This window comes from Ovis aries, chromosome 24, assembly GCF_016772045.2.
Source record: "Ovis aries strain OAR_USU_Benz2616 breed Rambouillet chromosome 24, ARS-UI_Ramb_v3.0, whole genome shotgun sequence".
Lineage (NCBI taxonomy): Eukaryota > Metazoa > Chordata > Mammalia > Artiodactyla > Bovidae > Ovis > Ovis aries.
In genome coordinates, this window is record NC_056077.1 from 31,052,522 (window position 1) to 31,070,769 (window position 18,248).

At 40.5% G+C, this 18,248-nt stretch overlaps 1 protein-coding gene and 1 pseudogene across 7 annotated transcripts in view; both read right to left on the bottom strand.

The window, feature by feature from the left end:
- The window catches only part of AUTS2 (activator of transcription and developmental regulator AUTS2), a 1,205,607-nt gene that overhangs the window by 787,201 nt on the left and 400,158 nt on the right, over nt 1-18,248 (bottom strand). The gene's annotated exons all lie outside the window — the stretch shown is intronic.
- On the bottom strand, nt 16,459-16,884 carry LOC121817807 (large ribosomal subunit protein eL38-like; annotated as a pseudogene).

The following is an 18,248-nucleotide window of genomic DNA, read 5'->3' on the forward strand; positions in this document are numbered from 1 at the left end:
TCAGTTACTAGCAACTCTCCTTTCCTCTGCTGTTTTGACCAATTATGGCAGATTGGGAAATATGTCGTCTAGTGGCCTCTTCTTATATCAATATTTGATTGCTCTCCACGTAAAACATGCCATTAAGTTAATCAGAAATTGACGCTCACCCACAAACACCTTTTAAACAAGTCAAATTAAGATAAAGGTCCATGCTTTTTGCCTCTGTGAAACTGGGACACTAAACCAGACATTAATGTCAGCTTACAGATTAAATGTCATTGAAGGCAATTTGTCACCCCACACATTTATCTCAAGCTAATAATTAGCGAAAGGTCAGAGATAAACCTGTGTATCTGAATCCACATTCCCTTTCCTTCAGGATGCAAAGCAAGGCCGAAGGCGGTATGCAAATTTGGGTAATCTTAAATCAACAAGCCAATTTTGAAAAATTCAACAAGAATTAAATACAAGGTGGGGGCGAGGCGGGGGCAGGGGCGGGGGCAGGCAGTGACCCAAGAAAATGCAGACCCAGGAGCACAGGGAAGAATATGCTGTAAGCCCTTAAGTTCTGGGCATCACAGCTTCATGAAATCACTTTTCCTGTCTATTCTCCCCCTGACCCATCTCATAGCTTGACCCTTTCCACATTAGTTTACCACAGTCAATATGTGAAGCACTTCTGTTCTGTCTGGATGCTGCCATGTAGAAAATAAAGTTCCAAGAGTAATGAAATTGGGGTGCCCAGTCTGGAGTAGTGGAAGGAGCCTTTTCAATCCAATGAGAAAAAAACCTCATCTCCCTTGCTCCTCCTTCCCTCTCTTTCAGCTTCACACTTCTCAGAACATAACCTTCCAATAAAGAGAAAATATTTTAAAAGCTGGTTAATTCTGATAGACATAAAATCCAGTTAATTCAGAGAAAAATTTCCAATGGATGACCTTAAGAGAAGCCAGAAACTGTTCTATAGCATTTTCAGTTGGGAAAAAATTCATGAGGGTGGGGACAGAGGGTGCAGGAAAGAAGAAAGGGAAGTGGGAGCCACCCATGAGAATTCTGGCTAAGGTAAAAAGGCATGGACTCTACCCTTTGGAGCCCTCAAGATTCATTCAACAACAACAAAATCTATTCTGATGTGCAACATACTGTGAATGTAATAACAAACTACACATAGTCACTGCATGAACTAACAGTCTCTCATCTGAGGAGTTGAAACAACAGCTGATTGCTGTAGAATGTTTAAACTGCCAACTTTCAGGAAACTCTAGGTAGCAGATCTTAAGAGATGCCCTTGAGCCCTGTGGGGATGCAGGCAAGAATGGAAGTAGGGTTTCTTCAAAAGATAACTCCACAGTCTTGGTTTCCTGACATGCCACTCCATTAAGTGCCTCTCTAAAACAATGCTTAGTTTCAGTATGGGGAGAGGTTTAAGCGGGTGCAGGAACCTGGCAAAAGCTCTGCGTAGAGGAGTGGAATCTCAAGTAGGTGACATGTCCTATGTATCAATGAGTCTCTGTGTTTGGCAAAGAGTAGACTTTCACAAATAATTTTGGAAGAACTGCTCCACAATCAAGGTGAACTAACAGTCTCTTTTACCTTCCTCCTTTATCCATCATGGACATACACTGATTTAGTGTGTGTCCAGTCGGAACATGACTAAACTGAAGGAAAATCCAGTGTTAGAACTAAGCGATGGGGTATTCTGGTAAACTGATGAGATTCATCAGAGGAGGAGCTGTTATAGAACCAATGGAATAAGAGATCCAAAATATGTTGCTGTATGCCCCACGAATCACATGAAACCATATGTGAATTTTTTATATCAACAAATCATCTGGTAACAATAACAATAATACTGACATCCAAAGAACAGTCATACATGTCCGGTACTAGTCTAAAAGTTTAACTATTATGAACTCATTTAACTGTCTCAACAGCTCTACCAGGCAGGTGGTTTAACTAAATTCATCAAGGTAACAGTGATAGTAACAGAGCAAAGGCTGAACCAACCCAGAAGCTCCAACTTCAGAGTCTGTGTTCAAACCACTACATTACACCTCAACTCTTCTCTTACTAAGAATGTTATTGACCCATCAATGAAAATAAATGTAAATGAAGTTAGGCAAACCAGTGTATAACAGAAAAAGGGGGGACAACCACAAAAACTATTTAAAGTTAAGACTTAATTAAGACTTCTTTCTTCTACCATAAACAACTCACCAAAGCAAATTGCAAGTAGATCTCATGTCATATTAGAATATACCACAAATTAAGTCAGATTTATTGAGCACTACTTGCTATTTACAAGGAATCTGATTATGAAAAACTTAGAAAACCAGGGATCTCTTTTGCAGAGAAGAGAGTCAATGACATACAGAAGAGATTTGAACAGAAAAAAAGAAAAAGAAAAATCACTGAAGTTTCAGCCGCAGCTTGGCTATAATAAGTTATCTTGAACAGTCATTTCTCTTTTATGGCTCTCAGTTTCCTGACTTATAAAATCAAGAGGTGAAAGCAGGTCCCTGGTATACTCTTTAGCCCATATAAGGTGCGGTTTTTGTGAAATCCAGATGCTTGCTGATTTTAAGGACGACTAGTCCAGCTGCACTTTATTACACTGAATATGCTTTATTTAATCCCTTCAACTGTGAATGTACAATTCAGCACACAAAGCAAAAAGGAAGATATAAAGGATGGTAGTTACAGAAAAAATTTCAAAAGGATACTATACTGAGAAACTTCATGGACAGCCCCCAAAAGGGGTTAAAAAACATACACACACAAAACTATTTCCAGATATAGGAACTAAACTGGGAAAGTGATTTGCATTTCTATGGGAGGTTTAATGATGGTTTGATGTGGGGAGGCTGCATGAAACAGAGACCAAGGAACTGAAAAGAACATTGGGGGAAAAAACAAAACAAAACTTAGATTCTATTCTCAATCTTCCTTGCCGGCTCTCAGGATGAATTCTGAAGAGTCAATTAACCTTCTCATTCCTGAATTTATTTCCAAATTGTCCACTTCACCCTTGCAAATAATTCCAAATGGGATCATTTAAAAAAAAAAATTAAAAGAAGAAAAAAAAAAATCACATAATTGAGTGTTTCCCAGTTCTCATTCTAAAGACTGACTTCCATAGGCATTTCAGCTGTGATGGCCAATTTGACTTTACTAGAGAAAAAAAATCTGGAAATACTTGTATATGAACAGAAAGCCTTCTGTGGTTGAACAGGCCATAGCAGCCCCAGGAGAGATGCTCCAGCTAACCCTCTGCAGGGCACAGAACCACCTCTGAAGCCTATACGTGGAATCCTTGTTTGCACAAGTCACGTGCATTCGGCCTTTCGTGAAATGACAGCATGAAGCTCAGAGGAACGCCACTGTGCCCTGCAGCTGTGGCCAAGACTGCAATGTTTAAAGGTTACAGTGATTAAGCACTGTGATTAATTTAGTCTCAGCAAAATCAATTCCACTCAACCACAAATCTCTAATTTACATACCGGAGCAAGCTAAACTTGATTCTGATCAATATAATTTGAAGTGTATGATAATCTCCCATCTTCCTGTTCCCAACCTCTCCATCTCCCCATAAAGAAAGGTTTTATTGGGAAATCACAGAAAAATAAAATTTACGTTCATTTTGCAAAAGTTAACACAATCTTTGATTAGCCTAAATATTATTTTATGTCCTTGACTTGGCCTTGTTTCAAGCAGTGGAATGCACTGAACTTTAACCCAGATTGCTGCATAATGCTAGAGACACAGAAATCTCCTAGAAGTCAAGGCTTTATATCATTGCCTCAGCAGTCTCTATCATACATACCAGCTCAGAAACAACATCAGACTATGTCATGTTTACTGGTGTATCATACACATTTCTATAAAAATATCAAAAAGTTTGTCAATGAAATGTACTTGACATTACTTTCCATTCTCTCCATTGTGGGGCCACACAATGTGTGAAGAGAAAGGAATGAAAGGACAGAAGCAAATGAAATGACACCCTGTTCATAGTCCTTCGCTGACCAATCATCAAGAATTCCTGGCTTCTGTGTGCATTCCCCAGACCAACTTCAGCCCACAAAAGCTACCAGAATGGTTCACCTTATAGTCACCTCTCCATCCCCAAAACCTCCACTAGAACTACCGACCACACAATCCTAATCGTTAAATGAAAAAAATATTACTAAAAGGAGGCCAAGGTAATATACAGAAGGAAATATAGAAACTCCACCCCTCAGTCAATTACATGTCACTAAGTTAACACAGAATATTTCTGTCAAAGTGATCCTCTTAAAATGAGGGTCACTTCGCTCACTTCTTTCTGATTTTAATATAACAAGTCACCTCTATTACCTAGAAAACATTTCCTTGACCATTAGAACAACTGTCTATTCTTTTCTCCTTTCTTTAATTTAATAACTGATTTTAGAGTGTGAGTTCTGCTTTTCCTTAAAGTCTTTGTATAGTTCTCTTAATATATTGAGATCTGTCTTCCATGCTTCTGAAATTTTTCTCCCAAAAGGAAGCAATTGTAACACTCTGAAACTAAGTAGTCCTGTTTCAGCTCCCCAGCTGCAATAATTACAAATATGGACATTACTCTGAATTTAAAATTTGAGTTTTGAACAACTGCAGGCAGGGAGATTGAGAATTCAACCCTCTGTGTCTAAACACAAGGCAAAAAATGATAACCAGTTGATGCTGAAAAACATCAATATTTACAGAATAAAACTGAGACAGAACTACAATAGAGACATTTGCCTCAGCCATGGACACTTAATGCTTTAATAATTTTGCCTAAAAGGAGACACGGGTAATTCATTTGAGAATGAAATTTCATTTTGTTTGGTGTATTATTCATAGTCAGCTGCATATTATTTCTTTGCACGAACTGTGAATCAAGAAGAAAATCCTCTCACAACATGGATTGTGTCACTTCAACTAATTCTTTTCTTATTATCCTTCTAAAGCTTCTGGTAAAAGGACTCTGCCATTTATTGAGGAGATTATCATACTATGTTATCTATAGTGGTTACAAATGTGAACTCAGAATTCAGATACATCTGCCCTTAAATTCCAACTCAGTCACTTAACAGTTGGGAGATTTTGTACAATTATTGAACCTCAACATTTTTGCACTTGCATCTTTAAAGGTGGTGATAATGACAGTACCCAGTTCACTCAATTTAATGAGGGCTAGAGGACGACAGAAGATGAGATGGCAGGATGGCATCACCAACTCGACGGACGCGAGTCTGAGTGAACTCCGGGAGTTGGTGATGGACAGGGAGGCCTGGCGTGCTGCAATTCATCGGACTGCAAAGAGTCAGATACGACTGAGCAACTGAACTGAACTGAACTGAACTGAACTGAAGCGAGATCATTTCTTCAGTGACAGTATCTGGCTCATGGTGAGCACTGAACAAAATTGTTCACTTCTTATTGTTGACCATTCTCATCAGGCACTGTCATGGGAACAGGGGATATAAGGACAAGTTAAGACTGCCTTCTCAGCTGAGATAGCCATATGAGCTCTGGCCCAGGAAAAACACAAATGTAACACAGGACTCTGGGGGGAGTCCTCAGGGGAGAGCAGCCACCAAATTTCATCTCTTCACATTTAAGCTAGTGCTGCTTGGTTACAATAAAGCAAATGACAACTGCTAGTACCACAACAGCTGGATACAAGAACCCCTAAGAGACGTAAAAGAAACACTGTGTTCATAATTTTCAATGTCTGATAAAATGGTAACGGTTTAGTCCTGCATAAACCATGGCTGCCTCAAAAGAAAGACAACACATAACAATAAGCACCTTGTTTGAAAAGTCTGTGTTTGGAGTTACCTGCAGGAACAAGCCCTGGGAAGCTATCCACACTGGTTCCACTGCACCAGGTAGATCACATGCTGGGCAACATAATCTGAAACTTCCTGTGCCAACACTAGGGCAAGAACACCTACCGAACAAGACACTTCAAGCCATCATCTTCCTACAATCGCCTATCATCCAAAGAGGCATGTATGTCTGTACACAGGCGCAAAAGAAGTAAAAGGCCCTGTGTGTCAGTGAGCACATGAGAGAACTACTGAAAAATCAGAGAGCAAGAGGAAATAATTCAGTACTTAGAAGAAAAGCAAGCGAAACTAAGTCCAATACTGAAATCTTGATTAACTGAACACATACACTTAGAGAACTGGACAAAACACTGGAGTAAACAATGACACATGAGAAGATCTCGATCATTTCTGAGGAGGAAGGTTTGGTGTTTAAGTTCTCTTTTTTCCACCATCAAAACCATCCCTGGAAAACAAAAGCACAAGAGATAAGAGGAACGATTTTGCTTGGATATAGGCCTTTCCTTTTTAATCCTCCTTAATTAGTTAAGAGCAATGCCTCACTTGGTACTTCACTGGATTTAAGATGTTTGTCTCTCTAAGCTCCTGTTTAACCTGGAGCAGAGAGAGGGCTTCAGTTTACAGTCAAGTCTTCCATGGGGAACAATATCTAACTAGAATCTCGTAATAATTTGCTTGTATTACTTTCGTTTCTACAGTTATTGTCTTACAGCAAGTGATACTTGCCATCTATTACAGAGACATAATATTCTTTTTAAATAAATTTGTTTAGGCAAAAAAGAAAAACCATAACTAGTTAGTTGAAAAAAATCTGCTGAATAAGTAACTGTAGAGATGGAACTCCAAAATGGCAAGAGCTGAGGGAGACAATAGGGGGTCCTTGGCTAATATCGTTATTACTTCATGGCAAATAGATGGGGAAACACAGAAACAGTGATAGACTTTATTTTCTTGGGCTCCAAAATTACTGAGGATAGTGACTGCAGTCATAAAATTAAAAGATACTTGCTGCCTGGAAGAAAAGCTACAACAAACCTAGACAGTGTATAAAAAGCAGAGACATCACTTTGCCAACAAAGATCCATAATGTGAAAGCTATGGTTTTCCCAGTAGTCATGTACAAAATGTGAGAGTTGGACTGTAAAGAAAGCTGATTGCTAAAGAATTGATGTTTTCGAACAGTGGTCCTAGAGAAGACTCTTGAGTGTCCCTTGAATAGCAAGGAGATTAAGCCAGTCAATCCTAACGGAAATCAACCCTGAGTATTCACTGGAAACTCTCATACTTTGGCAACCTGAATGCAAAGAGCCGACTCACTGGAAAAGACCCTGATGCTGGGAAAGACTGAGGGCAGGAGGACAAGGGGGTGAGACAGGATGAGATGGCTGGATGGCATCACTGACTCAATGGATATGAGTTTGAGCAAACTCCAGGAGACGGTGAAGGACAGGGAATTCCAGTGTGCTACAGTCCATGAGGTCACAGAGCCGGACAGGACGTGAAAGACAAGAAGAAACTGAAAGCTCTCTCCACAGTTCATCCTAACTATGTCCATCTCCCATTCTGCCTTCCATGGGTCAACACTGACTTTCATTAAGTCAGTCAAATGTGGAAAAGTGAGGTTCCTAAAAGAACTATTCAATCCAATAGTTCTCCCTCTGCATGGGGGAATTTAGGAGAGCTGGAAGTGATATTTGCTTTAGCAGAATTCCCAGTTCCCACATTAGAGATCCTTCTCATCTCTGCTGGCTGCTCTCAGTTTAACAGGATATGAATTTCAGGAGACCGGATTTATTTTCCCAACCTAAGTTAGTCCTCGAGGTTTAGACAGTCAGTAAATTGTTGCCACCAGCTTTAGGAAAGAAAGCAAGTTTTCAGTAACAGAAAGATTAATAATCAAATCAATGTTCACTGCATCACAGGTAGGTACAGTTGCAAGCCTGTGGCAAAAATAATTTTTCAGTTTCGAGCTGCATCTCCACATTTCTACCCCTTGCTGCACCAAACTTTAAAGAGAACTAAATTCTTCCAGTTTCATCCAGTAGAGTGTTTTCCCTGAAACATGCTAATGTCTATAAAAAGCAACCATATGGAAATTTCCTGTATGAAATATTCTTTCTCCTAATTTCTCCATGCCCACAAAACACATACATATACACACAATCCTATTCACCAGCACTTAATTCTCTATAACCCAAGCTCTGCAAAATCCTTTTGTTAAACTACCACTTGTTTGATTTTTTTTTATCCCATAGCAGAAATACCTTAAATTGTAAATACAACTCAGTTAACTGATCTGAAAAACCATCATCACATGGGCAAAAAAATTTTGTCTCAGTGTCAGCAGGGAGTGCTCTCAGATATTAAGCTTAATCTGATCTTCCTGATTACAAAGGTAAAGTCAAGTCTTCTAACACCATTAATGGACAATCACCTGTAAAGGATGCTGACATGACTATTTTCATTGTGCCCCTGGACATTGCCTCTCCCTCCTAACACAGGGATTGACCCACAAAGGAAAGGGATGTGGCTAACAAGCTAAGGGAACGATCAAGGGAGAAGTGGAAAAGGGGAGGCTGAGGACAAAGTAAAAGCCAGTGAGACAACAAAGGGATGTGAAGACAAAACCAAGTGTGGAAAACTCTTTAATTTCTGGCCTCTCAAAACCATAAAGTCCTGTATTTTTACATGACTTGCCCTGGAAAATGGATGTTAAGAATCATTTGTGAGTTAAACAATAAACTGACGTGTTCATAAAGAAGGTCTCTTTGCAGAAGTAAGCAAGGAAATGAGGGTAGAAATGAGGGAGCAGAACAAGGGAGAAGGAAATTACAAGGAGGAGAAGAGACATGGTTGGCTCCAGCTTTGCTCTGTCCAGATTCACTTCCACAAGCACACCAGGTGGAGGCCAATTCCAGAACTACGCATTATTTCATCAGCCAAAATGGCTGAGTGACCTTTTCTATCCTCAGTGTCCCCTTCACTCCCCTGCCAAGCTTTAGTCATGGTTGAAAATAGGGCCCTTGGGAAAAATCTTGCCTTTTCCTAATTTCAGGTCAATGTCTAAATAGCCTTTGCTCCTATTAATGTTTTAAAGAATTACCTCCAGTAAGATTTACTTAGTAACCTGGCAGACATTTACATATGAAAACAAAATTAAGTATGTGTGAAAAATTACTCAAGTAACTAAAGCAAATCTCCTCCGTGGCCGTCCAACAAGGGCTTTGATCCCTAGAACTGAGCTGGTCCTTATAAACTTTTCCTCCCAATTTCAAAATTTTGTTTCCTGAGCACCACTGAATGGATATATCATGTTTGGAGATTTTGGAGGGTATCCAGTTTGGGTATAATTTAAGATCTTTACATAGAATCAAAAGAAGATTTCAGTGATACATAACAAACATACTCTGATCCCACCTCAGGACAGTATAGATAATGCAAAATCTCAGTGGCTGAAAATAACAAAGGTTTATTTTTCATTCACACTACCTGTCTATTACAGGTCAGTAGAGGTTCTCCTATTCACAGTCATTCAGGAATCCAAGCTGATGGTGTGACTGACATCATGAATATTAACTAACCCTTACAGAAAAGAAAGGGGCTTCACAATGGCTCAGAATAAAGAATCTGCCTGCAATGGAGGAGATATAGGAGATGAAAGTTTGATCCCTGGGTCAAAAAGATCCCCTGGAGGAGGAAATGGCAACCCACTCCAGTATTCTTACCTGAAAAATACCATGGGCAGAGACGCCTTGTGGGCTACACTCCAAAGGGTTGCAAAGAGCTGAGCATGTCTAGTGACTAAACATACACACACAGAGGAAAAGAGAATACACACCCAAGAGAGTACACACCCAGAAGTCATGCTCACATTTTATTAGCAAAGCAAGTCATATGGCTTCCCAAAGTTAAAGGAGCCAGAGAAGGCCATGTGACCAGAGAGGAAGACAGAGACAGAAGAGCTGAAATATCTGCAGACAGCCTTCATGACTACCAAATACGTGGTACTACCCTGAATACAACTGAATACGAAATTTCCAAAATACTAGCTATAAACTGAAATGCAAACTTCTTATCCTATTCCATAAGATTACGAGGAAAAGACCATGCTTAGCAATCTGAGGGCAGAAGACAAATTTGACAACTCTGTCTCAAGTATCATTTACTTTCAACTGACCTAAGACAAATGAAGACTGCTTCTTCTTTTAGTTAAAAATATCCTTCATTACAGATGAAATATACCTTAAAAAATAAAGCTTGCAAATAATACATCTTTGTTATTTACCATCATATACCACTGAACAGGGAAGTACCTGTTAGTCCCCAGGGAATAATAAAGACAAAGCCATACATTTGAATAGTACTTCACAGTTGAAAAAAGATATTTTGACAGGTCATTTTAGGTAGGCACCTTAACCACAATTTTTCAATATTTTAAAGGTGAACAAGGTAGATATGCAAATCTCTCTCTCAAAAAAAAAAAAAAAAACAAAAACAGAAAGGCTTGGAACCAACCCAGTCAAAATACCACCAACTCAGCTCTCATGAGAGCTAAGTTAGAGGCCAGTTTCACAACTTACAAATCCTGTGGCTGAGGGCAAAGACTTTAGTACAAGTCTCATTTTCTTCATATGTAAAGTAGATATAACACGTTGGGCCAAGTTACATCATAGGGCTATCATTAAGATTGAATAAAAAAGTACATCCCAAAACACTTTCAGTACTGTAAAACAAGACTCAAAAATAAGGGGGCATCATTTTGATTATAGAAGATCCTTACTACTGGTTGCTGCCCATACTAATACATGTATAAAATCACAGAAGGAAAGGCAAGAGGCACTTTCTTCTTTAAATAAAAGCAAAGTTTTGGGATCACCTAGGTTACTGTTAAGGTTACTACTAGGTTATTTGCTGCAATTCAGAAAGAAGAATATAGCCCTCTTGTGTGTCAACCAATGTTATGTTTAACCTCAGTGCTGTAAGCAAATTATTCATTTGCCACAAATTCAGAACTTTCTACAATACTGTAATAAAACACGGATATGGTTTTTGTCATAGTTTCCTGACATAAAGCTTCTAAATGCCTTGGAATTCCTGAGTGACAGGAGTGTTACTTGGGTTTGGTTCTGAAACAATTTCTGCAGATGCCCGAACAGCCTCAGGAGGATGGGAGGCTGGTTGTCAAAAAGACAAGGCATGAGAACAGGGTTGGAACTTTCAGCCGTACCTATCCCCACCTCCAATTTAGGGGAGAGAAGGATAGCTGGAGATCTTCACACCAACTGTCAGCGATTTAACAGATCACATGATGTACTAAACCTTCCATAAAATACTCTCAAATGACAGGGTTCAGGAAGTTCAGGGTCGGGAAACACACTGAGGTGCTGGTAGAATGGCCTACCTGGAGAGGGTGTGGAAGCTCTGCATCTTTACTTCCCTGTTCCTGACTTGTGCACCCCTGCCCCGTACCTGTTCCAGGCATCATTTCCACATGGCTGTTCCTCAGTTGTATCCTTTATACTAAACTAGCAAGAAAAAATAGCCTAAAACAAATGGTAACAGGTAAAAGAAACAAATATATAATAAAGTACACCACAGAACAGTGAAATATATAATACAAGGTAATTTTTAAATGGATTCAAAAAACAAACAAAAAAGGATTACCTATCAACAATAAAATAAAGCCAGGGTCTCACCTCAGGTCATATATTAAAATAAATTCCAGATATGAATTAAAGAGTTGGCTACAAGTAATAAAACCATAAAATAAAGGAAAATACAAGCTAAAATTGATGATATGTGGAAGGGGTATACAGAAAAAAATATATGGACATGCACATACTTAAAACAGTCATATAAGTAGTTTGTTCAAAAATAAGAAAGTAAGTAGCAGAAGGAAACATTTTAAACCAATGAGATGAAGGGTTAACATATTTGATGTATGGTAAATTTTCCAAAAAATTTAACTAGTCAACAAAAGCAGTAGGACAGAAGAATTTACAGATGAAATACAAACGATCAATAACACATGAAAAATGTCCAGTCTTTCTAGTAAGAAAAGGGATATGGAAAAAGTGAGTGATCATTCACTTCAAACATCTATAAAGGTAAAGCACATCTGGTGATATCTGAGGGTAGCAAGACCACAATAAGCAATCTTATGAATGTGGAAAATATGAACTGATGAAAAAAAAAAAATCTTACAGGGCTTCCCTGGTGGCTCAGTGGTGAGGAATCTGCCTGCCAATGCAGGAGACACAAATTCAATCGCCAACCTGGAAAGATCCACCATGCCTCGAAGTTACTAAGCCCCTGAGTCACAACTACCATCGAGCCTGTGCTCCAGATCCCAGGAGCCACAACTATTGAGTCCACGAGCTCTAGAGGCCGTGCTCCACAACGAGAGAAGCCACCACAATGAGAAGCCTGCACACAACTAGAGAGTAGCCCTCGCTCGCTGCAGCTAGAGGAAACCCAGCACAGCAGCCCGCTCCCCCTCCCCCCACAAGAAACCTGAGGCAAGATGTACCAAATGTCCTAAACGTACTCAGACTTTTAAAGATGGACAAATAGTAAACAGCATGAGTTTCAGGGACAAACCATCCAGATTCAAGTCCTGACTTCTTCACCTTACATGCACTTTGTGACCTTGGGCAAACTACACGGTGTTCCTCTGCCTCCGCTTTACTCATGTCTAAAATATAGATAAATTCATTCTTGCTTTTTGGATTAATGGGCTTCCCAAGTGGTGCTAGTGGTAAAAAACCTGCCTGCGATGTAAGAGACCCAGGTTTGGGAAAATCTCCTAGAGAAGGGAATGGCTACCCACTCCAGTGTTCTGGCCTGGAGAATTCCATGGACAGAGGAGCCTAGAGGGCTACAATACAGTCCATGGGCTCACAGAGTTGGACATGACTGAGAGACTTTCACCTTCAATTTCACTTCTAGACTGATATGAGAATTGAAATGTGCAATGTGTGTAAAACATGTACTACAGTGACTGCTACATAGTAAATGTTGGATGAAGTTAGTTATCACCATTACATCACCACTATCACTACCACCAAACCCACCCTAACAAACGACCAAAGCATTTTGTTCTGGTGTACAAGAGGAATACATATACCATGATCCTGTCTACAAGGAAATATACAAAAGGGAAGAGTGATCACTCCAGAATTACAAACAATTTTACTTCTATAACAGATTTGTAAGTTTTCTACAAACAGTATGTTACTTCTTGGAAAAACAGCTATCATTCTGAGGAAAAGAAGGGAGACGCTCCATACTTGCAGTTGTTATTTTTACTTTGTAATGATAAATGCAATAAAATTAAACAAAACCAAAGTTGTTTCCAATGATTATCTCCTCAATGTATCTATCTATTCAGGCATCCTGCATTTCTAAGTTCTGATCCTCACTAAGGAACCCAAGAAAAATATTTAAATCAATAGGTATAAAGAGAGCAATTGAAGATAAATATCTAGCCCTCTGAAATGATAGTAGAGTAGACCCTTGAACAATGTAGGAATTAGGGGCATCGACACATTCCCCACCTTCCCCACCCCTAAGCACAAAGGCAAAAATCCAGGTATAACTTTACAGTCTGCCATCCTTATCGGCGGTTCTGCGTCCATGGATTTAACCAACCACGGATCATGCAGTACTGTGGTACCTACGTATTAGAAAATATCTGCTAATCGGTAGACCTGCAATATTCCAAACTCTGTTGTTCAAGGGTCATCTGTACATCACCTGTGCCCAATTCTACTTAGCTAAAATCTAGGGAGGGAAATAAGGATGTTAGAACTCCTATTCTGGGTTCAGAGTACACAAAGCACGATCAGAAATCGTACGGAGACAAAGGTAGCAAAGCTGACTCTTCACTTCTTCCCTTTTTTGGAGTGAAACTTCAGAAACAAAAGGGCTGCCCTGGCAGAGGTGAGGTTTCTATAAGGCATCTCCACAAGACATGAGAGAGCATGCTGTTAAAAGCCTCTACCGGATCCCCTCTGCTTCCTTCAGACTCAGCTAACAGGATGGAGTGGGTGACGGGGGTGTAAAGTAAGTGACGGGGGTACAGGATCATTCTATAGAGGTACCACACAAGCAAGCTCCTTTAGAACTGGGGGGAGCATTATCAAAGCTCTTGTACCATCTGTCTGTGGAGGGAAGAGGGAAAAAAACACAACACAACAGCAGCTGGTGCAAGAAGTAGCAAGATGTTGGTCCTGGAAGTGACAAGATGGGAAATGACAGGAAACAGCTTTTCACTCCTCCAACAGCAAAAGAAGCGTGCAGCCTGTGTTCCAGTGTTTGAAAACCTCCAGATGCTGCCCTCGTCTCACATTTCCATATCTTTGTTCAGACAACATCTGAAAGCCTGCCTTTCTTTTTTTCAAGCACTCTCTTTCTTCAGAGGAACATACAAAGCTATCAAACAACAGGGCTTCTCCCCCTCCTTCTCTCTCCTACAGGCAATGTGGGATGAATTTTAAGTGTCACTGTGGAAGAAAAAAAAAATGTACAAACAGCATCATGTGAGCCTCTGTGAAACTTTTTCCAGTTGTCGATTTCAAGTAATACTTACCATGTGCTCTGGATTCCGTCATCTGGCAGATAAACTAACATTGGATTTGGAGTAGAACTTCTAAAGAGCTAAGGAATAAAATCTCCGTGATGATCAGAGTTTAGGGGATGGGGAGGCCCAGGAGTTTAATGACTACTTGGAAACAGTGGGAGGTGCTTCCTGAGCCACGGCCCTTGGCACTGCCACATGTGTGCATTTCTCTAACTTTAAACTCTGGGTTTATGGAGTCAGAAATGTTCTAAATGATATACGCACAGCCCAATGTCAGAATTTCAAAGGACTGACATACAATGTTAATAAAATACTCTCACTTAGCGTTATCCCATGTGTTAAAGACACAAAACCAGTTTTCTTAGAACTCTGGAATATGCTCATAAAATATACTAAAATTATATTGGGTAAAATTTAACACTTCATTGGATGTCACAGATCATGTCTGGGCATTGCATCACTTCAGGCTCCATCAGCCTACGTGGTCTTGTGTGTAGACCCTCTGTTCTCCTTCATCAGGTCAGCTCAACCTTTACAACGCAGATTGGATTCCATCTCCAGAACGTTTCCCAAAGTTCCCTCTCTGAGAGAATGAGTCTTTCCCATGAACTCAAACAGTATTCACTGTTCAGTTTACAAGAAATAAAGCAAAATAAATATAGACTGGTCTTTCCATGTGCTGTTTAAACAAAGTCCCAAATTCATTTTTTATTTTTTTAATGGCTCACTATTGCCTACCACAACGTGTATATATTTTAGTCTGGGTTTGACATGCTGTGATCCCAACAGACACACCTGGATCCTTTATCTTCTTGTGTCCTCTTCAGTTCAGTTCAGTCGCTCAGTCATGTCCAACTCTTTGCACCCCATGGACTGCAGCATGCCAGGCCTCCCTGACCATCACCAACTCCCGGAGTTTACCCAAATTCATGTCCATTGAGTTGGTGATGCCATTCAACCATCTCATCCTCTGTCATCCCCTTCTCCTCCTGCCCTCAATCTTTCCTAGCATCAGGGTATTTTCAAATGAGTTAGCTCTTCACATCAGGTGGCCAAAATATTGTAGTTTCAGCTTCAGCATCAGTCCTTCCAATGAACACCCAGGACTGATCTCCTTTAGGATGGACTGGATGGATCTCCTTACAGTCCAAGGGACTCTCAAGAGTCGTCTCCAACCCCACAGTTCAAAATCATCAATTCTTCAGTGCTCAACTTTCTTTACAGTCCAACTCTCACATGCATACATGACCACTGGAAAAACCATAGCCTTGACTAGATGGACCTCTGTTAGCAAAGTAACATCTCTGCTTTTTAATATGCTGTCTAGGTTGGTCATAACTTTCCTTCCAAGGAGTAAGCATCTTTATCTTCCAAATTGCCGCTGCACATCCACACTACATATTTTAGGACTCTACAGGCTTTATACAAACTACTATCTGTTTTTGAAACACCTTCATTCTGACCTGTCAAAGTTCTATTTGCCCTTTAAGACAATCTGCTGTGCTAATCTGCTGTGTGATAACTTCAATCATGCATCAAACATAGACTTGTCCCTCAAGACATTTATATCATCTTGCCTCCGATTATGGGCTTCCCTGGTGGCTCAGACTGTAAAGCGTCTGCCTGCAATGCGAGAGACCCAGGTTCAATTCCTGGGTCAGGAAGATCCTCTGGAGAAGGAAATGGCAATGCAGTCCAGCACTCTTGCCTGGAAAATCCCATGGACAGAGGAGCCTGATAGGCTACAGTCCATGGGGTCACAAAGAGTCAGACACAACTGAGCGACTTCACTTCACTTCTTCTTCCCACCCAGATGGCTCAGTGGTAAAGAATCCATCTGCAATGCAGGAGATGCAAGTTCGATCCCTGGATTGGGAAGTTCCCCTGGAGAAGGAAATGGCAACCTACTCCAGTATTCTTGCCTGGGAAATCCCATGGACAGAAAAGCGTGATGGGCTATAGTCCATGAGGACACAAAGAGTTGGACATGACTTAGCGACTAAACAATATCACCACCACCCTTGTTCATACCCAGCACTCTCCTTCTCCCTCAAACACACACACAGACATCTTTTTAAAAAGAATTTTTTTTTAACCATAATACAGTTCAAATCAGCACGCCTGGTTCATTTCAGCTCCTTCACTGCCCAACCAGGGGGCCAGGACTGCTTCAGCTTCTTGGCTTTCCCTTTGTCTGTGATGACCAAGGTATAAAGGTATCTGCTGAAGTGAACTTTAAATTTCCTGTTATTTTTATTTTCCTTGATCTTGACAGACCTAGCATTGTCTCACCTTGCTGTAAGCAGAAAGTCCTTTATTTCTTCAGTTTTGAGAGGCCAGGCAAAGAGGCACAAAGAGCACATGGCCAAACAATGAGCAGCAAGAACGGAGGAGAATGGATAAGCCTTCCTTACCCTCCCCAAAATGCTCCTTTAAGGATCAGGGCTGGATCTTATGTAGCTCAGAGCGTGCATGAAAGTTTTTAGATTGAAGTGACCTTTTATAAATTATAAACCGTGTTGCACTATATCATTATCAAAATGCTTCACTTACCCCAGGGCAAGAAAGAAAAGCAGCTGCTCCAGTGATGCTGGGGAATACCAGAGGGGCTGTATTCTCTCCAAAAACCCAACTTGAATTCCTACAAGTGAGCATCCCTGAACTGCACATTTGACAAGGAGCCTTATTTAGCAACTGTTTCTTTTCTGCTTTTCTACCAATACCCAAGTTCCCTTAAGGGGAGTGGTCTTACAATCATTCACTCCATACTCCTTGACTTACCAAAGTTAAAACATGAGCAATGGTTAGAGGAGAGCAATCTATAACTGATGCATTTGGCTGTACCTTTCTCATCTTGACAGTCTGGAGTAACACTTTTTACAGAGGAAACCAGTACTGTTGTGGATAGAGATTTAGCCAACTGTGATCATTGGTTTGAGAGCCACTCAAAGCCCAACTGAGGTTGACTCCCCAACCTTCATTCTACCCTTCCCCTACTGTGTGGGGGCTTTGCCCTTGAGGACATAACTCCAGCTCCAGGACTAGTTAAGCCCATCAAAGTCCTTTCATCCTCTCTGTCAGCAACTGGTCTGGAACTCAGGCCTAAGTCAATCCACACATGCCAACCCAAAAGGACAGTTTTTTATGCTCATGCCCCAATTTGTCCAGAGACAGAGGGGAGATCTTTGACTCTGACTGGGAGAGAAGTAATTTTCCCTGCAATCTCTCTCAATCTCCCTGGCCAACACTCCCACATTTCCACAATTAGCTATGAGCAAAGCATGAGGCCCCGACAGCCACTAATAACTATGCACAGATAGCTTAGGGACGCCGCTGATACTGTGAAAGAAAACAGATGAAACAGAAAGAAATGAGGTCTCTGAGGACAGATACACACTAAGTCACTGAATTAACCTACCTGAGGCCCTCCCTACTTCTGGACTTGGGTGAGGTGACCCCATAAGTTTCCTTACTGGTTAAGCAAGTTTGCGTTAGGTTTTCTAACATTCATAGTTGAAAGCACCCTGACTTATGCATTTAATGAAATTCTCTGTAATTAAAAAAAAATCCGCTTGATACTCATTTCAACTCTGTGCTTTAATTAAGAGCCATATAACAAAACTTAATTTTCACGTGATTATAATTTTTTCATTAGTTGACTGAACAAAATAAGATGCCAAACATAAATATGAAACGGCAACACATGAGGTAACTCAATGAAATGATGCAGTCAGCCAGCCAGCAGCTGGCCAGGGTCACGCAACATGTCATCGCCAGAGCATCACCAGCTCAGTGGACGGGAAACTGAGGAAACCGGGAGACAGGAA